The sequence below is a fragment of the Taudactylus pleione genome, unplaced genomic scaffold (genome assembly GCF_031769625.1).
Source record: "Taudactylus pleione unplaced genomic scaffold, aTauple2 ptg000372l, whole genome shotgun sequence".
NCBI lineage: Eukaryota > Metazoa > Chordata > Amphibia > Anura > Myobatrachidae > Taudactylus > Taudactylus pleione.
This window is the reverse complement of record NW_028284773.1, coordinates 10,981,997-11,002,881: the sequence shown is the minus strand read 5'-3', so window position 1 is coordinate 11,002,881 and position 20,885 is coordinate 10,981,997. Positions and strand designations below refer to the sequence as shown.

The 20,885-nt window shown below is 42.8% G+C and overlaps 1 pseudogene across 1 annotated transcript in view; it reads left to right on the top strand.

Annotated features, from left to right (window-relative positions):
- The window catches only part of LOC148508281 (putative cation-transporting ATPase 13A4), a 176,399-nt pseudogene that overhangs the window by 26,607 nt on the left and 128,907 nt on the right, over positions 1 to 20,885 (top strand). The window contains exons 6-8 of the transcript XR_015869602.1: positions 3,352 to 3,421; positions 20,579 to 20,713; positions 20,806 to 20,878. The product of XR_015869602.1 is annotated as a putative cation-transporting ATPase 13A4 (transcript). The remainder of the gene's footprint in view (positions 1 to 3,351; positions 3,422 to 20,578; positions 20,714 to 20,805; positions 20,879 to 20,885) is intronic.

Sequence of the window (20,885 nt, the reverse complement as noted above, 5' to 3'; positions counted from 1 at the left end):
ACTGGGCGCTCCTGAGTATAAGCAGGCCGTGTAGGGTAAAAAGTTTTCCCCAGTGGAAACCAATAGCAATATTTTCTAAAATGGATTGTTTCCTGTACATAGGCGCTACTCAGATATAACCAATAGCGAATTGAAGCTCACGTATTCCGTGATGATTAGACATAAAACATAAGCATTTATTAAATAAGAAATGTTTTAAAATAAAATATAACGTAGATAAAAAATAAATCATTGACAAAAAGAAACAAAGAAACAGTACATATATCGTGCACTGAGTCAAAGATTTTCAGTTCAGTTATCAATTGATCTTAGAAAAAGGGGGTGGGGGGCGGTTCCTTCTGCACATGATTCGAGTTTATCAATATGTATATGATCAAGTGCATGCAATATGAAAACATGCATAATAAACCATATTATGGTCTGTCAGATAATTATTTATGACAATATTCAGGAGATCCTACCCGAAGAGTGGGGTGGAGCCAGTGGGTGTTAGGCTGCAGGGTACCCGGATTGCCCTGCAGTGGCTCCAGTCACTTAACCCAAACAGGGAGGGACTCCTGTATAAAAGCTTTTGAAGTCTAGGAGATGACACAGGTGCAGGTGGCTGACGCGTTTCGAGATGCAAGGTCTCTTCATCAAGGCTGCTGCTTACCTGTGTTCCTTGTGTCTTTTTATAGCAGTCTGTGAAGTGAAGTGGGCTTGTCAGAAGTTCCTCCTGCTCCACTTCCGGTTTTCAGACTGGCAGTGGGTGAAAGTGACATCACAGGACTTCCGGTTTGTGTCCCAGTTGATTTTGCCATCTGTACATATCTTAGATGGTCACATCATGGGATCCTCAAGCTTGTCCTATGCGCCTGGCTTCCCAGATGGTACAGACAGACCTTGTGCACTGCCCAAACAGTTTGTATTTTGCCGTGACCGGAAGTACTCCGGTGGCCATCTTGGTGTGGGAATTATTTTTTTTTCAAAAACAGGAAGTGCTTTGGTCACCATATTGGGGGGGATTTTTATTCTCTTTCTTAGTCATTTTGACTGTCTGTTAACATAGTAGGTTAGGCAGCCATATTGGTGTAGTCCCGGTTTTAAAAAATGTTGTTTCTCATGTTTTGCAGCATGTATCTATATATTTTTTTCATGATGGTTAGTTAAAAGGGTTTTGACCAAAAATTATATTCTTAAAAGAGATTGATTGGCAGATTACCAATGTTTGTAAAATATTGATCTGCCCTGAAGATTGGTTCTGGGTTATCTTCCGATGGTGTCTCTGGATTATCTTCCGATGGTGTCTCTCAAAGTGGTCCTGGGTAATGTTTTTAATTTGAAGAAGAGAGGTGTTGTATGATGGAGTCCTGTTGCTATTTTTGGGGTGCCATACCGGATCCTTTGGAAGTCAAATCCACCTGGCACAATAGAAATATTGAAAAAACCCTGGCCCGCACAGAGATGAAAACCATTTTTAATTTACAAACACTTGTACCTAAGAGTCTCAATGCGGACTTTGAAATTAAATGGTCCCTGTAGATATCCACTACCTTTTTCTACTTCTTTCATACCCTCCTTTCCTTTATGAAAATTGTGAAACAATCTAATTATCCCCTTTCTCCACGAGGTACCAACACATAAAGAAAAATAAAACTTCCAAAGGATCCGGTATGGCACCCCAAAAATAGCAACAGGACTCCATCATACAACACCTCTCTTCTTCAAATTAAAAACATTACCCAGGACCACTTTGAGAGACACCATCGGAAGATAATCCAGAGACACCATCGGAAGATAATCCAGAAACCATCTTCCGGGCAGATCAATATTTTACAAACATTGGTAATCTGCCAATCAAACTCTTTTAATAATATCATTTTTGGTCAAAAACCTTTTAACTAACCATCATGAAAAAAAGCAATAGATACATGCTGCAAAACATGAGAAACAAAATTTTTTAAAACCAGGACTACACCAATATGGCTGCCTAACCTACTATGTTAACAGACAGTCAAAATGACTAAGAAAGAGAATAAAAATCCCCCCCAAAATGGCGACCAAAGCACTTCCTGTTTTTGAAAAAAAAAAAAAATTCCCACACCAAGATAGCTGCCGGAGTACTTCCGGTCACGGCAAAATACAAACTGTTTGGGCAGTGCAAAAGGTCTGTCTGTACCATCTGGGAAGCCAGGCGCATATGACAAGCTTGAGGATCCCATGATGTGACCGTCTAAGATACGTACAGACGGCAGAATCAACTGGGACACAAACCGGAAGTCCTGTGATGTCACTTCCGCCCACTGCCAGTCCAAAAACTGGAAGTGGGGCAGGAGGAACTTCTGACAAGCCCACTTCACTTCACAGACTGCTATAAAAAGACACAAGGAACACAAGTAAGCAGCAGCCTTGAGGAAGAGACCTTGCATCTCGAAACGCAACAGCCACCGGCACCTGTGTCATCTCCTGGACTTCAAAAGCTTTTCTACAGGAGTCCCTCCCCTATTGGGTTAAGCGACTGGAGCCACTGCAGGGCAAACCGGGTACCCTGCAGCCTAACACCTGCCGGCTCCACATCACTCTTCGGTTAGGATCTCCTGAATATTGTCATAAATAATTATCTGACAGACCATAATATGGTTTTTTTTGCATGTTTTTATATTGTATGCACTTCATCATATACATATTGATAAACCCGAATCACATGCAGAAGGAACCGCCCCCCACCCCCTTTTTCTGAGATCAATTGATCACTGAACTGAAAATCTCAGTGCATGATATATGTACTGTTGCTTTTTGTCAATGATATATTTTTTATCTACGTTTTATTTTATTTAAAATAAAATCATATTTAATAAATGCTTATGTTTTATGTCTAATCATCACGGAATATGTGAGCTTCAATTCGCTATTGGTTGTATCTGAGTAGCACCTATGTACAGGTAACAATCCACTTTAGAAAATATACAGGATCTGTTTGGTTCCTATGGACAACACCACCACTTTTCATTTTTAGAAACTTCAGTAAATCTCTCTCATTGTGTTAGCATTGTCTGCCAGTGCTGGGGCTTGGGGTTCCACTGCTATAAGGGAGATACTTTATGTGCATGGAGAATGTATGTTCTTCCAATGTTCTTGTGTGTTTCTCCAGGTTCTTGGGTCCTACTCCCTATGGTAAAGACATTTTATATCAAACTCCAATGTATCTAAGTATCTAAATTTCTTTCTGGTTGTAATATCAACATATTTGGCTGGAAAAATATAGTTAAAGGATAATGATAATGGCCATACTTTTTTTTATAAGGTTTGCTGTTATATATGTTTTTCCACATCTTTAGTACTACAGTTATATTTCATATTATGTTTGTGCAGACGACAAATCTGCGGGCTCAACACAATTATAGTAAAGATTACTCCAATCTTGAAACTACTGTTCAAAGAGGTAGGCTCACAACATGTTCTTATGCAATAGAATTACCTCCATGTGCGCACAACCAATTCATTTTAGCAGCGATGTATCAACATATTGCATTTTCAATATTCCTAAAATCATACCTGTCACTTCTGATGATAACAGAAAATAAACATGGACACAAAATATTTACATAATAGAACTGGTATACAGATTAATCCTCGATGCTGGTCGGTCAATTGCAAAGTCAAGATAAACAACTAGGGTAAGTGGTGGGAAAAGTTTAAGGGAGTAGCCTTGGAATTAATTAAATCACATTCATTCACAGTTACCCATCAAAATACTGCAATAGTTTTCAACAGATTAATGGGAGACCTCCCTGGAGGTCAAGCAAAAATCCTGGGAAATCTCCCACTGGCACGCAATGTGGGTTAGAAGGTATCATCATTACAAAAATTGTGTCGTCATATAACTGGTACACAAACTTTATGTAGCAAATAGCCTCATATAGGTAAAATATATACACGGAGGGAACCTAGAAGCGCTGTCAAAATTGTAGGCCAAAAAAAGGTGTACCCACACCTAAATGCAAGAATTAATTCAACAGTAGGATTTGATCTCAAGCGCTACCCTTATGCAAATCCTATAGGTGTCTGCTGTCTATGACGATACTGTATAACTTTTTTAATCTATAAAACCAATTTATGCTGTCACGGTAAAATATGCACAATTTATTAAATCAGTCAAAGGACAGGAAAATAAACAATTTAAAAATAGGTAGCAATCCATAACTTAAATATTTAATAGTAGCAAAACATCTCTGGATGAATAAATATATTATTAAATAAAAAAATCATATAACAGTAAAATGTCTCTAGATGAATAAATAGATAGATGACTTTTGCCAGGTGGCTGCTTTACCAGATCCAAGAGGTAAGTCATACTTACCTACCTTTTATCATCTCTTCCCAGGAAGAAGCCCGGGTAAGAGAAGCAGCAGGGGGCCGATGGGGGTGGGGCCTAATGATTTGCGTCATTAAGCCACGCCCCCTTGCGGCAAAACTGCCGCGATTGGGTACAATTTACATAGGGGGTGGGGCCAAATGCTGTGATTCATGCAGAATCACATCTTAAGCCCCGCCCCCTTCACGGAGACCCGCGATCGCCGCGGGTATTCTCCTCATTCTGCCCACTTCACTAGGAAGTGGGCAGAAAGCGGGAGAAATGCCTACCCTTCCGGGGGTGCGGGGGGTTACCCGAAAAATCGGGAGCCTCCCGCGAAAACCGGGAGGGTAGGCATGTATGAGGTAAGTATGCAAAGTAAACAACTGGCTGATGAGTAGTCCGAAAACCTCATCTCCTTTCTGCTGTGTCTCTGTCCTGGATATAGCAGCCTAGTGCCTCCTCTCCTAGGAGAGGCAATAGTTATGCTGCTCAGTCCTGTAAGCTGCTCAGCAGCAAACAGTTTTTCAAAGAGTTCAAAGACCTACACATTAAAAATATATATCTGCACCACACATAGAAATTCAAGTGCTCTCTGTGATTGGATGATGTTGGTTCACCTGGACATGTGTAACAGTCATCTTATAGCTGGAGAGTTTCAGAATGTGCAAGTAGACCGTGTTGTATCAGAGACAAGGTAGTAGTTTTGGGTGGCAGTTTAAAACTTCCTACTGTACATCAAAAGTAGGCACGTGTGCCATCAGAGGGGATTTGCATATGGGTGGCACGCCGCCAGGTGTTGTATAGTGTATCAGAGCTGAAAAAAAGATTAGATTTATTTTGCTGTAAAACTTATGGTAACACCAGCGATAACCAAATAGAGCAGCAGTGAAATTGCAGATAAATCCCAATCTCCTATAATAATAATTGCTTGATTTATAAACATTTTATTGTGTTTATAGAGCTTAATAAATAAGTCTTAAATTCTTTAACCATCAAAAATATCTCTATCAAAGTTTAATCCTTTAATGCAGGGATGGGGAACCTCAGGCCCGGGGGCCGTATAAGGCCCCTGAAATCATTTGGTCTGGCCCTCGGAGCATTTTTCTGATAGCCTCATCTGGCTAGTAGGGTGCCTAGAATGGCACCCTGCAGCCAGAATATATGCAGCAGTGCCACCTGGAGCATCCTTAGGTGCTTCAGACGGTCACATCCCTGCCCTTACAGCTCCCCGGAGCATCCTCAGGATGCACCGGTTATTGCTGTAATCATCGGCGATTGTGGCCCCGCCCAATGTGACATCACACGAAGGGGGCGGGGCCTGCATCGGGCCCACAAATAATATTATATATATCAAAATGTCCCTCAACAGAAAAAAGGTTCCCTACCCCTGCTTTAATGCATAGTGACCACTACAGTGGACAGCTATTTTTAAGTAATTACTTCCTATGGAACCTACTTTTGACATCACTAGTGCATGGTGTCTTCTTTTTTGGACCTCTACCAAAAGTAGAAAGTATGCCACATAGTGATAGCTTTTAATTCCTACAAAACAAATTAGGTCAAATTAGAATGACAGAAAAGTTCACCAACTCTGAGCATTTTTGGGATATTTGTAAAACATTTTTACCTAAACAAAGCAGTACAGGTAACAAAAAGTAATTCATGGAAAGTAAAATAGCATAATATGGTAGATGTTTTGATAAAATACTCAATTTATTTATTTTCACGGTTAATGTAAAATTATATGTCTCTTCAGTGGATGGCATGCAATACAAAGATCCATGTAGTACTTTTAATTCATATGTCCAATTCAGTGGATGTCATGCAATAAAATCAGTTAAATTCAGTTCATAAAAGTGAAAAAGGATAGCTTGTTAGGTATGACACAAACTAAGAAATAAATTTATATATTTGTGTTATAAACAATGAGGGCATTTTTATTTCTATATGAATATATACATAAAAAGGATAAAAAAATTATTGTTTTCAACTTAGAGGATTTTTTGTTTCCGGAGAAAAATAAGCAACATTATAAAAAACAAATTGGAACTATACCAGACATTTAATTTTTTATTTGAACAAAAAGTACTTTCATGGTAAAATACTGTTTCACATTAATAAGGCAGTTTTTTTTGTTGTAGATTCATATTGTCCACTTATGCAGACATGTACCTTATTTAGTTTTACAGTTTAAAAATAAAACTTTTTTGTGTTTTTAAGTCCTGAAGACTAATAAAAAACATTTAAAAAAAATATTGCATTAGGTTATCATAATTCATGCCTGAAAGGGTTAGCATATACAGTTTAGACTTTTAGTAAATTACTAAAGTAAAAATTGCAAAACATATGAAAGAGCAATTCAAATTTACTTATGGTGATTTCACGAGGATACTCAATTCTTGTTACAGGCTAGTGCATCTTGCTAGCGCAGAGTCACATGTGCAACCCTGGCTAGTGCAGGTTTAGTAGAGAGTTAAGCCAAAGCCAAAAGATGAGTAGAGTTCATGTGTCTCCTGATAATACAGTATAATAACAAATAATAGTGTAAGGTGAAAAGCGAGATCTTACGAACTCCCTGTATTTGCTAGCAGGATTACGAAGAGTCTTCTAAATGAGCTTTCAGAAGCATATCAGGATAAGGGAGAATCTTCTAAATTAGCTTTTAGAGATTTGAAAAAAAATTCAAGTGCTACTGGATCGCCATAAAAAAGAAAAAACAAATATGTGTAAAAGGATGTTTTTTCTTTGATCATATAATATCTTGAGCCCAGGGGACTCACATAATAAAAGTATCCCAATTATGTTTTCAACGCATTTCACACTGATTGCTCAGGAAGACAGAGAAATCAGGACAACTACAGTACTGCAAAATTCATTGAAAACAGTACTGAAAGAGGAAGCTTCATCTTACATTGAGTACATTCTTTCTAGTGCATCAGAACAATTTTATCTGCCAATTCCAGATAAGTGATCTTGAAATGTACTAATAGCAAGTCCAAGTATTTTCACTTTTTAGTAAATACTGCTCTATATATTTTTATTTAATATAACATAAAAACTACATATTAATTTATCTGTAAACATATTACAATCAAGAGAGGATTATAAATCATTCTCTAGATGAGTGTATATAATTAATAATTGATTATTCAAATTAGCCATAATCTAATTTTTATCGTTTCTCTCTCCCTTCTGATGCCCATGCGGTCTTGTTAAAGACAGCTGAAATGTCACCGGGCATTTCTCATCTCAACTGATTAACAACATATCATGTTATCCCATGGAATTCCCTATTGTCTTTTATTATTTTTTGTTGGGCCTATTCATAATGTTAATTATGGGACCCCGATAATTAACATTCTGAGTCGCCGCGGCTGCCGGAGCAAATCATCATTGATCTGGCAAGGTGACAGCTGATACAAAATCAACTGTCCCAGTGAGCCGCTTCACTGCTCCTTTTCGGAGCAGTGAATCTTTCCTATCGGAGCAGTGATGGGACTCTGCATGAGCGACCTACAGGTCACGCATGCGCACAAGATCCGCGACGTCCAGCGGATGGAGCCAGACATAAGTGGGGGGATCCTAAAGGATCCCTCTTTGCAACCTGGACCTTCTTCCCATACGGAAGGAGTGGGTTGCGAGCCCGGAGGAGGAGCATTCGACATCTGAAGATGGCGAATTCTCCCGCAGTCAAGCTCCGAAAATATTATATTTTCGGAGCTTGATGAATTCTGTCCCCATACTAGTGTATGGGGACAGTAGGCCATTCTGCAAAAGGAAGGTTAGTAGGAGATTTCTGTGATATCTCTAACTTCTTGATGAATGGCCCAATAACTTAATTTTTACAATTGCATGTAAAATATGCAGTTTCACCTGCTTTTGTGAAAATTAAGTGATGATGAATAGACCCCTATGTCTGCTAAACATTTGACTCACTACTTTGCCTTTTCTACATTACTTTCCCATTAGATTCATCCTAAGTAGGATTCTTCCCTGGCCCAGACCCTGGATACCTGATGGCCATGATGTTTTATGAAGATAAAAATTTTGATTATATCCCCTGACCTAAGCACAGTGATGAGGAATATGGGTTTTGATGGGATGTTCCTAGCAGGGATGTTGGCCTTACATCACTCCCCTAATGTAAAGGTGTTGGTCAATGGAGTTACCTCATCGGACTTCAAAATTTCAAATTGGACATCAAGGTTGCCCCTTTCTCAACTAAAATTGCATTGTTAATTAAACCCTTCGCAGCCAAGATTTGAATCCACCCTCACACTTTTTGTATTAATGTAGGCTGGCCCGAAAAATAGCCATATTTGCGAATTATGTCCTTTTGACAATCTCTGATCCAACCGCATCCATCCCTCCCCTGCTTCAAGAGTCTGATAATATTGCTGCAGCTCTGGCTATAAAATCAACCCCCAAAAAACAAAAATTCTTAATTTTTATCTCACCAATGTCATGAAGCTAGAATTAAATCATAGTTTCCCTTTTCAATGGCACAGAAATAAAATACAATACTTAGGGATCTAAATAACCAAAAACTGTTACCAACTTTTCCAAACTAACAACACCCAACTCCTATATAAAATTAATATTTAGAAAAAATTGAAGCCCCTTTACATCTCATGGTTGGGTTGGATCACAGCTGTTAAGGTAAATATCTTATCTCTTTTACATGTGTTTAAATATTTGCAGCACTAGATGTCACTTTATACCTGGCAAAATAATTGTATCCAACACCATGCACTCCAGCATTCATCACAGGGTGGCGGTTTGGGTATCCACAATTGCTCAATGCCAGGGCCAGATTAAGGCTTGTGGAAGCCCCAGGGCAACTAAGTTGCGGGGGCCCCCTTCAAGCTACACAGAGCCAAGCCCAGCCGTGCCCCCAGTAGCAGTCTGCCCCAGCAGTGCTCCCAGTAGCAGTCTGCTCCAGCAGTGCCCCCAGTAGCAGTCCCCCCTCAACAGTAGACCCCCCCAGGAGTACCCCTAGTAGTAATCCCCTACTATGCTGTGTCCCCCAGTAGTGGTCCCACCAGTGTGCAGTGCCCCCAGTAGTAGAGTAGTAGTCCTCCCAGTAGTACCCCCAGCAGTGCCTCTAGAAGTATCCCCAACAGTGCTCCTAGTAGTAGTCCATCCACCCCCCCCTGGCCAGACACTTACCTTAATCCCCGCTCCGTCATCTGCTCCTCCGTCCAGCATCCTCCCGGGCAACCTTGGATCTTATATTTCAATGCTTGCTCACCATTCTTCATGTAGTTGTTAGGATCTGCAGTTAAGCAGATCATTTTGTTTTCAGTTTCCAGCCTTTGCTACTGAGGCACTGCACTAATTACTGCCTGTCTGTGTGCAGTATCAGGTGCACACTAATTGATTATCCTGTCTGTGCACAGCCCAGGTGCACTAGTCTGTCATTAAGGGAGGCTTGCTCTGGTTGGGCCCTGTTCTGTTGAATTCCAGCCAGCCCTTCACTCCATGCTTGTGATAGAGTTTCTCGTACTTCCGGTTGTTCCAGTCTCCTGATTCTCAGTCGAGTTCCTGTGCCAGTTTACTGTGTTTGTCTGCTGCCATTTGTACCATCCAGGCAGCTCAGTTTGCTTTCCACCTGTTTGTTTTGCTTGTGTCATCTAGGCGGCATGGTGTGCTTCCTCCTTCAGAAGCGCCAGTCTAGCCCGGTGGCTTGTGTCAACCCGGCGACATAGGCCGCAACTCAGTGGTCTAAGTGCGCTATCCTGAGTGTCGTCATTAGTGTCATCCCTGCGGCACTGGTAGCAATTTAGCGTCTCCAGTGCGCAAACCAGCGTATCATCACCAGTGTCATCCCGGTGGCACTGGTAGCTACTCAGCATCTCCAGTGCGCAAACCAGCGCACCGTCACCAGTGTCATCTTGGAGGCACTGGTAGCTATTCTGTGTCTCCATTGTGCAAACCAGCGCACTGTTGCCAGTGTCATCCCGGCGACACTGGTAGCAACTTAGCATCTCCAGTGAGCAAAACAAGCGCACCGTCGCCAGTGTCATCCCGGCAGCACTGGTAGCTACTCTGTGTCTCCAGTATGCAAACCAGCGCACTGTTGCCAGTGTCATCCCGGCGACACTGGTAGCAACTTAGCATCTCCAGTGTGCACACCAGCGCACCGTCGCCAGTGTCAACCCGGCGGCACTGGTAGCAGCGCTACATCTTTGAACTGTACCATCTAAGGCTTATCAGCCCAAAGACTGCATCACAACTTGCCAAGGCAACCAGCCCTCAAGGCTGCTTCACCAGCCCAAAGGCTGCATCTTGCTCCAGGCCTTTAGGCCACTACCAGCCCCCAAGGCTGCATTAACAGCCCCTTGGCTGCAACACACCTTTGATCCACCGGTGGCTACTACTAACATCTAAGTCGGCCCTCAAGGCTGCTCCAACAATCCAAAGGCTGTCTCTTTTACCTTTAGCCTGTTGGCTACAACCAGTCTATGCAAAACAGCCCTCAAGGCTGTTTACGCCAGGTCTTACCAAGACTAACCCTCCATCCTACAGACTGTATCTACAGTTGAACATAACAGTAGTTGTGTAATCGGGAAGTGGGCAGCACACCTGGTGTTTCCTTTTCACTTGGTGGTTCCTCCCCATCCCTTTCTCTTTTTTACTTTGCGGTCACACCACTTCTATTATTTCTTTTTCACCCTTTTCTCTGCATCACTTTTCTGTCTAACTTAAAAAAATGTTTGGCTCAATTTATATGGTCATACTGTTTATTCCCTCATGTTATACATGTGAATTCAGGTTAGTGTCACTTGTCTTTGCAATGACCTATGCTTGTACCTGCTATTCTCATGTCAACTGTATTTCTTTATTCCAGCTATTCAAAAATAAAGTTTTTAAAAAAGAAAAATAAATGAAGTCCCTTGGTCACAGGAGATTATATGGATCAAAGTTAAACAGTACAGTGTATATGTTTTCTGATATATAGGAGACTATCAGAGATTTGTTTTGGTAAGAATAGTGTCTGACAGTTGTTACAGGTCATTTGTCATCTGGCAGTACATCACAAATGAGTGCACCTTGTTTTGTGTTGTTTAATCCAGGTTCAAATCCCAACATGTAAATAAAATGTGTTTACGGAGATGCTTTTGTGTGCCCATTGTGCCTTGTAGTCAAAATGGTGAAAGTCAGATAGATGGACTTCTTATCCTGCACATGTGCACTTTAAACAACAACCACTTGATTGTTCAAAATCCTTATGCTGCAATGCAAAATAGGGAATGTCTTAAATTTACCGCTACTCACCAACTTATTTTAATATTTTGCACATAGAAGAGTACCAAAGTGACATTTAGGGCCATATTCAATTACAGTAAGTGCGAAAAGTCAGTTTCTGAGGAAAAGTAGTATCGCCAGTGACGTAATTTCGCCATGCAAAAACTTTTCCCCGTATTTAGCAGCTATTGAGAGCATTTAAGTACCCCAAATACCTTCAGAAGGCCTATTCGGGGGTATCTATAGTGATCCCCAATGTCAGTGCATCTTTTGGGGGGTGTCAGGCTGATTTCCCCAAATCTGACAGCACTTTTCGCCAGGTCAGAATTTTCCGGGTCTCGTTTTCGCCGATTTCTAATTGAATACGGGGATAAGCGGGGACGAGCGCAATACTTTTTCGCATGGAAAACCAGCGATGTTGGCGAAAGGTCCGGCATACGGAAAGTACGGGACTTTTCGCACCTAATTGAATATGCCCCTTAATCTGGTATTGTCCGCTATAGTTACTGACAAGACAATTTCTGTAATTTTGGTAATTTATTAAAACTAGGGGTGTGCACCAGCCACTTCTCGTGTTTTGTGTTTTGGTTTTGGATCTGGATCTTTCTTCGTGATTTGGATCTGGATTGGTTTTGCCAAAACCACCCTTCCGTGTTTTGGGTTCTGTGTTTTGTGTTTTGGATCTGGATTTTTTCTTAAAAAAAAAAAAAAACACTAAAATCACATAAAATGGGCCTTTTTTTGTTCCTACGCTATTAATATCCCCAATAACATTAATTTCCACTCATTTCCACTCTATTCACCTCACACCTCACAATATTGTTTTTAGGCCAAAAGGTTGCACCGAGGTAGCTGGATGACTATGCTAAGCTACACAAGTGGGCGGCACAAACACGTGGCCCATCTAGGAGTGGCACTGCAGTGGCAGACAGGAAGCCAATCAGTGTTATGGTGCCCATTTGCATGTAGCACAGACCCGGGAGATCCGTGCTACAGTACATGCATCTGTGTGATTGGCACAGAACAATGACAGGTCCGTAAGACCCGTCTGTGCTGCTGTGGTAAAAAAAAAAAAAAAACCTGTGTAAAAAAAGAAAAAAATGGCTTGCCTCCCCCCCCAAAAAAAGAGCAACCAGCACCGGGCATTAGTGACCCAGTGCTGGGTGTGGTTAAATACAGGGGACAAACGACATAGGGGTCCCCTGTACTTAAGCACAACCAGCACCAGGCTTGTCAGAACCAGCACTGGTTGCCAAAATAAGGGGGACAAACGACGTAGGGGTCCCCTGTATTCTGTGCAACCAGCTCTGGGCTCTGATCCGGTCCTGGTTCTGGAAATACAGGGAAAAAAATTAGTAGGGTTCCCCTGTATGTTCCAGAACCAGCACTGGACTTTTTCTAGCGGGGGGCTGATGCCACAGCCAGGGGAGCCCTTTCACCGGGCCCCCCAGCCGCAGCATCAGCCCTGACCGCTAGTCAGCCCAGGCCGGGGATCCCTGGAGAGCTAGGGACCCCGCCAATAAAGGGGTCACCCTCTCCAGGGCACCCCAGGACCAGGCTGATAGCCCAGGGCTATCCCCGCCACCCCTGGTGGAGGGGGGTGTCGGGTTAATAGTGTGGTGTGGTGTAAATAAATAATATCAAACATTGGGCCTGATTCAGAGCTGCTCGTTAGCAGCTGCTCGTTCGCTCCGAGCGATGTTTGCACAACTGCGCATGCGTACGGATTGTAATACGCATGCGCGAACCAGTCTGTGTGGTGGAAAATTGTTTGTTCGCTAGATAGCGAGTGCCTGCTATTTTGAGTGACAGAATGAGGCGTATGTGGGTGGTAACAGGGGAAGGTGATTGAAAACGGGGAGTGGAGATCAGAAAGCAGGCGCGCTTAAAGGTCAAAGCGGGCGTTTTATGGGTGTGCATAATTAAAACAGCAGCGTCATCAACCACGTCAGTTGAGAGTCTTTTAGCCAAAACTGCTCGCAAGATTGCAGTAGAAAAAACCAACCACAAGACTAGCGAGCAGTTCATACGCTGTTCGATGTACTCGATTAATCTAATAAATAGCGGACATGACGTATGATGCGAGCGGCCAGGGGGCGTTTTTATCAAATAAACGACCGCATGTTTTGTTCGCTCGTTCAGACATGGAGGCGTCAACAGACCGCAAGGAGCGAACGGTTCATTTGAATAGCCACCCCCTTTTTCTGAACGAGCGAGCGCTAATTGCGAGCGGCTCTGAATGAGGGCCATTGTCTTTACAAGTAGAACTGCAAGTCCCAGCAAGCCTGCCCCAATTGCTGGTACTTGGAGAACCACACGTACCAGCATGCAGGGCATTAAGGGCCCACTAGTACCTGTAGTTCACCTGTAAAAAATGTTTAAAAAAAACACAGGACACACACACCGTGACAGTATAAGTTTATTAAACATACATACACACACACACATGTACACATACTCACCTATGTAAACCTGTAGCATCGGTCCACTTGTCCGGTAAAGTATCCATAGGGGACCAGTGAAAAAAAACATACTCACCATCTCCTATGCGAGGTTCTGTCCTCTTCGTTCCAAAGTAGGCATCCCCGGACTTGGCAAAAAAAAAAAACGAAAACCCGATCCACGAACTTAGTACCGTTCTATAGAACGGTACTTCCCGAATGAGAGCTTAGCGGCGGGGTATCACTATGGAAACCCCGCTTCTAAGAGTTCATTGGCTGGGAGAGGTCATCTCCCGTCTCTCAGCCAATGAACGGCTCCCTCCATTGTAGTCAATGGTGGGAGTCGCAAGGTTATTAAAGTTTACCCTGCGGTTCCCACCATTAACTACAAGGGGTGGCGGGGATAGCCCCGGGCTATCAGCCTGGGCCTGGGGTGCCCTGGAGAGGGTGACCCCTTTATTGGGGGGCTCCCCAGCTCTCCAGGGATCCCCGGCCTGGGCTGACTAGCGGTCATGGCTGATGCTGCGGCTGAGGGGCCCGGTGAAAGGGACCCCGCTAGAAAAAGTCCAGTGCTGGTTCTGGAACATACAGGGGAACCCTACTCTTTTTTTTTCCCTGTATTTCCAGAACCAGGACCGGATCAGAGCCCAGAGCTGGTTGCACAGAATATGGGGGACCCCTCCGTCGTTTGTCCCACGTATTTTGGCAACCAGCGCTGGTTCTGACTAGCCCGGTGCTGGTTGTGCTTAAGTACAGGGGACCCCTACGTCGTTTGTCCCCTGTATTTAAGCACACCCAGCACTGGATCACTAATGCCCGGGGCTGGTTGCTCTTTTTTGGGGGGGTGCACGCCATTTTTTTCTTTTTTTACACAGGTTTTTTTTTTTTTTTACCACAGCAGCACAGATGGGTCTCACTGACCCATCTGTGCTCTGTGTCACTGTCAATCACACAGATGCATGTAGCACGGATCTCACGAGTCCGTGCTACATGCAAATGAGCACCATAATGCTGATTGGCTGAGAGCCGTGACAGACGGCTCTGTCAGCCAATCAGCACTTTGCCCATTAAAGGAAAAGGCAATTTTTTTAAATGGCTGCTTGAGGCAAAACCTCGAGATCCGACAGCAGATCTCGAGGTTTTTCCTCGGGAGAGGGATCCGGGGCAGACAGGGAGATCCGAGTTTGGGCTCGGATCGCCCCGGATCCCCGAAGTTCGGGTGGGTTCGGTTCTCAGGGAACCGAACCCGCTCATCCCTAATTAAAGCAAAGGGAAAAGTTGGCGCTGTCTTTGGAATCAATATGATTCCACAATTTTTGTAGTGCTGATCAGAGAACTGGTTGTTATGAGTAATTCCACTTTTACCTTTCCACTAGTTGTTTTTATAATGGCTGCTATTGTACCCTATTTCATTATGCCAATAATAACTGTCCAAGTAGTTATAATTTCTCCAGTAATTCTTAGCCACTATGACAGTAACGTATCCTAAGCACAAGGACCTGAGGCAGCCAGAAAGATGAGTGACACCAGAACGAGGAGCTGTGTGTCTGCACTATCCTGTAACTCTGTGTGACTTCACTATCCTGTAAATCTGGGCCTGATTCAGACACGCTCGCGAGCACTATGCGCTCGCAAGCGGGTCAACGGTGGCCCAGTGCGCATGCGCACGACAGAGCTGGCTCCGTCATGCGCATGCGCGAGACTCGGATACCGACAGGAAAACCGTCGCTCCAGGTCTCGCACCAAAGGGGGCGTGCTGTCGATGTTGAGTGACAGCATGCCCCCTGTGGTTTGCAGGCCTGGGGAGTGGCTGCCCAAATGGAGGCATTCCCATGTGAACACGTCCGTTTGGGAGTAGCCCCACTGACATCACGAGTGGGATAGATTTCGGCTCTGTGAGCTTGCTGCAACAAGACCCTACCACAAGGGTCTCATCACAAGCCCGATGGTCGCGATGGTCTTGACCATCGCGACCATCTTCCTGGCCACTCGCTATAGCTGTGGGTGGTCACCCATAGCTATGCGAGCGGCCAGGAGGCCGCTCTAAAAAACTAGAAGGCCGGCCCTGATTCAGAGCGAGCGCTCTGTCAGAGCATCCGGCTCTGAATCAGGCCCTCTGTGTGACTGCACAATCCTGTAACTCTATGTGACTGCACTATCCTGTAACTGTGTTACTGCACTATTCTGTAACTCTGTGTGACTGCACTATCCTGTAACTCTGTGTGACTGCACTATCCTGTAACTCTGTGTGATTGTACTATCCTGTAACTCTGTGTGACTGCACTATTCTGTAACTCTGTGTGACTGCACTATCCTGTAACTCTGTGTGACTGCACTATCCTATAACTCTGTGATTGCACTATCCTGTAACTGTGTGATTGCACTATCCTGTAACTCTGTGTGACTGCACTATCCTGTAACTTCATCAAAACTAACTCCTGAAGTCTGCATAACCTGCACACTCTACACTGATCTCCCTGGTTTGGACACTGCATAACCTATCTCCTCACCTGCAACTTATTGCATTGAAATTCCAGTTTTTGAGAAACCTCTGAATGCACATCCCAAACAATGTAATTTTGCTTTATATACACATGATTACCGTGTCTAAATGTACTTCTTACCAGTGTATTATTTCCTACTCTTCATTTGACTTTTATTCCTCCAACACTTTACCTATTTTCCCCCTAATAGAGTCTCCACTCCAACCAATCTTGCTATCACTGTTGACAACACCATCATCTCCCCTGTCCCCCAACTTAACTGTTTGGGTGCCAACCTTGACTCCACCCTCTCCTTCACCTCTCACATTCAATCTCTGGCTCAATTATGTCGGTTCCAGCTACACAACATCACTCGCATTAGGCCTTTCCTCTCCCAGAAAGCTACCAAACTGATTATTCATTCACTAATCATTTCTCGGCTTGACTACTGCAACCTTCTTCTTAATGGCCTTCCACATTACCATCTTGCCCCCCTCCAGTCTGTTCTCAATGCTGCAGCTAGACTTATCTTCCTCTTCCATTGTTCTACTTCTGCTGCTTCCCACTGCCAAAACCTGCACTGGCTCCCATTCCCCTACAGAATCCTCTTCAAACTCCTCACCTTCACATACAAGGCACTCTCTAACTCTACTGCTTCCTACACCTCCAACCTCATCTCCTTACATATGCCCTCCCACCCACTCCGGTCTGCCAGTGACTGTTACCTCTCCTCCACCCTGGTTACTTCATCTCATGCTCGTATCCAAGATTTTGCCCATGCAGCCCCCTCCACTGGAATGAGCTCCCTCATTCAATCAGGCTCTCCCTGACCTTGCAGAGCTTCAAACGTGCACTGAAAACCACCTGTTCATCAATGCATGCCCTTCCACCACATAACCATGTTACCAGGTCTCTGTCCCTCCCGCCTCTGCCATCTCTACCTCGCTTACTTCCTGCACTCAGGTCCCCCTATACACACTCATGCCTCATGTCATCAGTCTCCCCTCTCCCCTAGATTGTAAGCTCCTAGGAGCAGGGTCCACCTCCCCACTGTCTCACAGACTTTTTCTCTAGCACTTCTATGACAGCCATCACCTTCAGAGCTGTACTGTGAATGGAGAATTGTGTTGCTAATTGTTACTTGTGTTCTGTTTATAAGTTGGTTACTGTATTGTAATGTAATGTTCTGTGTACCCTTTACTGTATGTATGGCACTGCGGACCACTTGTGGCACCCTATAAATAAAATGTAATAATAATAATAATAATAATAACTATGTGTGACTGCACTATCCTGTAACTCTATGTGACTGCACTATCCTGTAACTCTGTGTGACTGCACTATCCTGTAACTCTGTGTGACTGCACTATCCTATAACTCTGTGTGACTGCACTATCCTGTAACTCTGTGTGACTGCACTATCCTGTAACTCTGTGTGACTGCACTATACTGTAACTCTGTGTGACTGCGCTATCCTGTAACTCTGTGTGACTGCGCTATCCTGTAACTGTGTGTGATTGCCCTATCCTGTTACTCTGTGTGACTGCACTATCCTGAACTCTGTGTGATTGAACTATCCTGTAACTCTGTGTGACTGCACTATCCTGTAACTGTGTGTGATTGCCCTATCCTGTAACTCTGTGTGACTGCACTATCCTGTAACTCTGTGTAATTGAACTATCCTGTAACTCTGTGTGACTGCACTATCCTGTAACTGTGTGTGATTGCCCTATCCTGTTACTCTGTGTGACTGCACTATCCTGCACTCTGTGTGATTGAACTATCCTGTAACTCTGTGTGACTGCACTATCCTGTAACTGTGTGTGATTGCCCTATCCTGTAACTCTGTGTGACTGCACTATCCTGTAACTCTGTGTAATTGAACTATCCTGTAACTCTGTGTGACTGCACTATCCTGTAACTCTGTGTGACTGCACTATCCTGTAACTGTGTGTGATTGCACTATCCTGTAACTCTGTGTGATTGCACTATCCTGTAACTCTGTGTGACTGCACTATCCTGTAACTCTGTGTGATTGCACTATCCTGTAACTCTGTGTGACTGCACTATCCTGTAACTCTGTGTGATTGCACTATCCTGTAACGCTGTGTGACTGCAATGTTCGCAACAAGAAAAAAACCCTTCCTCTCCCAGCCCAATATCGCATATTGCGGCAAGAGCATCGGGGTGGGGCAGTGATGATCAAATTCACCGTGCCCCGTGTCTGCCACAATGACCTGCACCTTGCCAAAATATCAGCAAGGTTGGGGTTCATTATATTATGGTTAAAATGAATCTTCGGGTATCAGTTAAATAATAATAATAACGATGATGATGATAATGATAATAATGTTATTCTCCCAGTAGGATTTAAAGCGCTTTATATTTGCATTTAAAACACATAATAAGCTTAACAGCAAAGAGAAACATTAGTGAAAGGACATGTGAAATGTGTGAGTAAACAGATGAGTCTTGAGTCTGTGTTTGTAGGACTCTAGAGTGGAGGCCTCTCAATTCGTGCGGGAAAGCGAGTTCCATAGAGTTGGAGGTGTAAAGCTAAAAAGTCGACCTCTACATGAATTCAGGGAGATTCTAGGTACTGCGAATACTCCTACATCTACAGATCGCAGTAATCAAGTGGGGCAATAAGTAATCAGAAACTGCTTCAGGTACCTTGGGCCCTGGTTAGTTAAAGATTATTGAAATCATATCATCAAACCCCAGTGCTCTCACTTCCATGGGTAAGTATTCAGATTCTGAAGGCTGATTTAGTCATGGGGGACCTGGAGAGCTTCCTTAAATTGTGAGTCTCCCGGAAGTCTACTATGATAAAGGATAATAATCATATAAGCATACTACTGTCTAGTTCCCAAAGGTATTTCTTCATTGTGAAATGTCAAAGAAATTTCAATTAAAAAATATTGGCAACATTAACTACAACTACAAGGGCTACTGATTTAATTTTGTCTGGCTGTGGGTAACATGATGTTTGTTAGGTATCCCATTTGAATGATAATGAGGAGCATATTTATTACAGTCTGCATATTATCCCTACTAATCATCATATCTTCTAGCAGCATATCACAGCACTAAGAAATTATATATAGCGGGAATGCATCAAAAGACACATGCAAAGACACAGACTCTGATCACTTCCGGACTATGCAGATAAAAACTGAAGGACCACAGTAAATACCTTTGACATCTGCTGTGATCTTCCCTTCTTACCTTCTGGGGATACTTAATTTTTTGTGGGTATCCTACAAAAAAAATGTGTTTATTTTCTAAGCATTTTTAATAAATACGCCCCAGAGTGACAAAATGATCAGACCTTAAACTGTTTCAAATTGTTACCAAAATAAAATTGACCAAAATCTTCTATTTGTCCTTAAAAAAAGGTAATACAGTAAAGAATAGATTATTTGTTGGATCCTATTACACTTTGCACAGATGATGGATATTAATCTGCTGAAAAGAAAAAAAAATTCTACACAAGAACACATTGTTAGAACTTATTCTGAACCTCGTTGTTTCATTTTCTTCCAGCCATCAGCCAGATTTAATTGTTCTCTGGGTGCAATGCAAGTTCTTACTCAAGCAACACATTATTGCTATTTATATATAATTATGTCAAAAAACTGTACCTAGATTGTAAAGAGAGTCATAGAGCCAAATGTAATAGGGTGAGAGATTAGAAAATGTGAGAGTTTAGCAGTAAACGCTCACACTTATTAAACTCGGCCAATGTAATGGAATCCAAGAAGAATATGCAAACTCGCATGTTTTTTAGACTGAAAAAACTCTCACGATTTAAACTCTCATTAAGATGTTTTCCCATTTTGAAGATAAAACTCGACCAATGTGAGAGGTTACTGCTAAACCCTCACATATTCTAAATTCTCACCCTATTACATTTGGCCTATAAAGTTTCTATGTATCTGTGTAGCTTGGACATATACTGTGAATTGGTGCTCACAGGCTTTATTTTCCCACCAGACTGTTTACTAAGGTTGTATTATGCAAGTGATTACAACATTTATGTTATTACTCATGTTTCATTTGTTTTACAGGTTTTCAATCCATTTTATGTTTTTCAAGCTTACTCTTTAAGCGTGTGGATAGCTACATCATACCTTGAATTTAGCTTAGCTATTTTGTTCATGACCATCGTGTCTATTGCTGCCACCGTATACAATCTGAGAGTGGTATGTATCTATATAAGATGACACATGTTTTATTCACTTGCTGCACAAAGCGGAAAATGATTAAGGTGTTTTTGTTTTCTATTTTTCCCTAGCAATCTGTGAAACTACACAAAATGTCAGCATCCTATAACAGCATTATGGTTACTGTGCTTCACACAAATGGAGGTAAAAG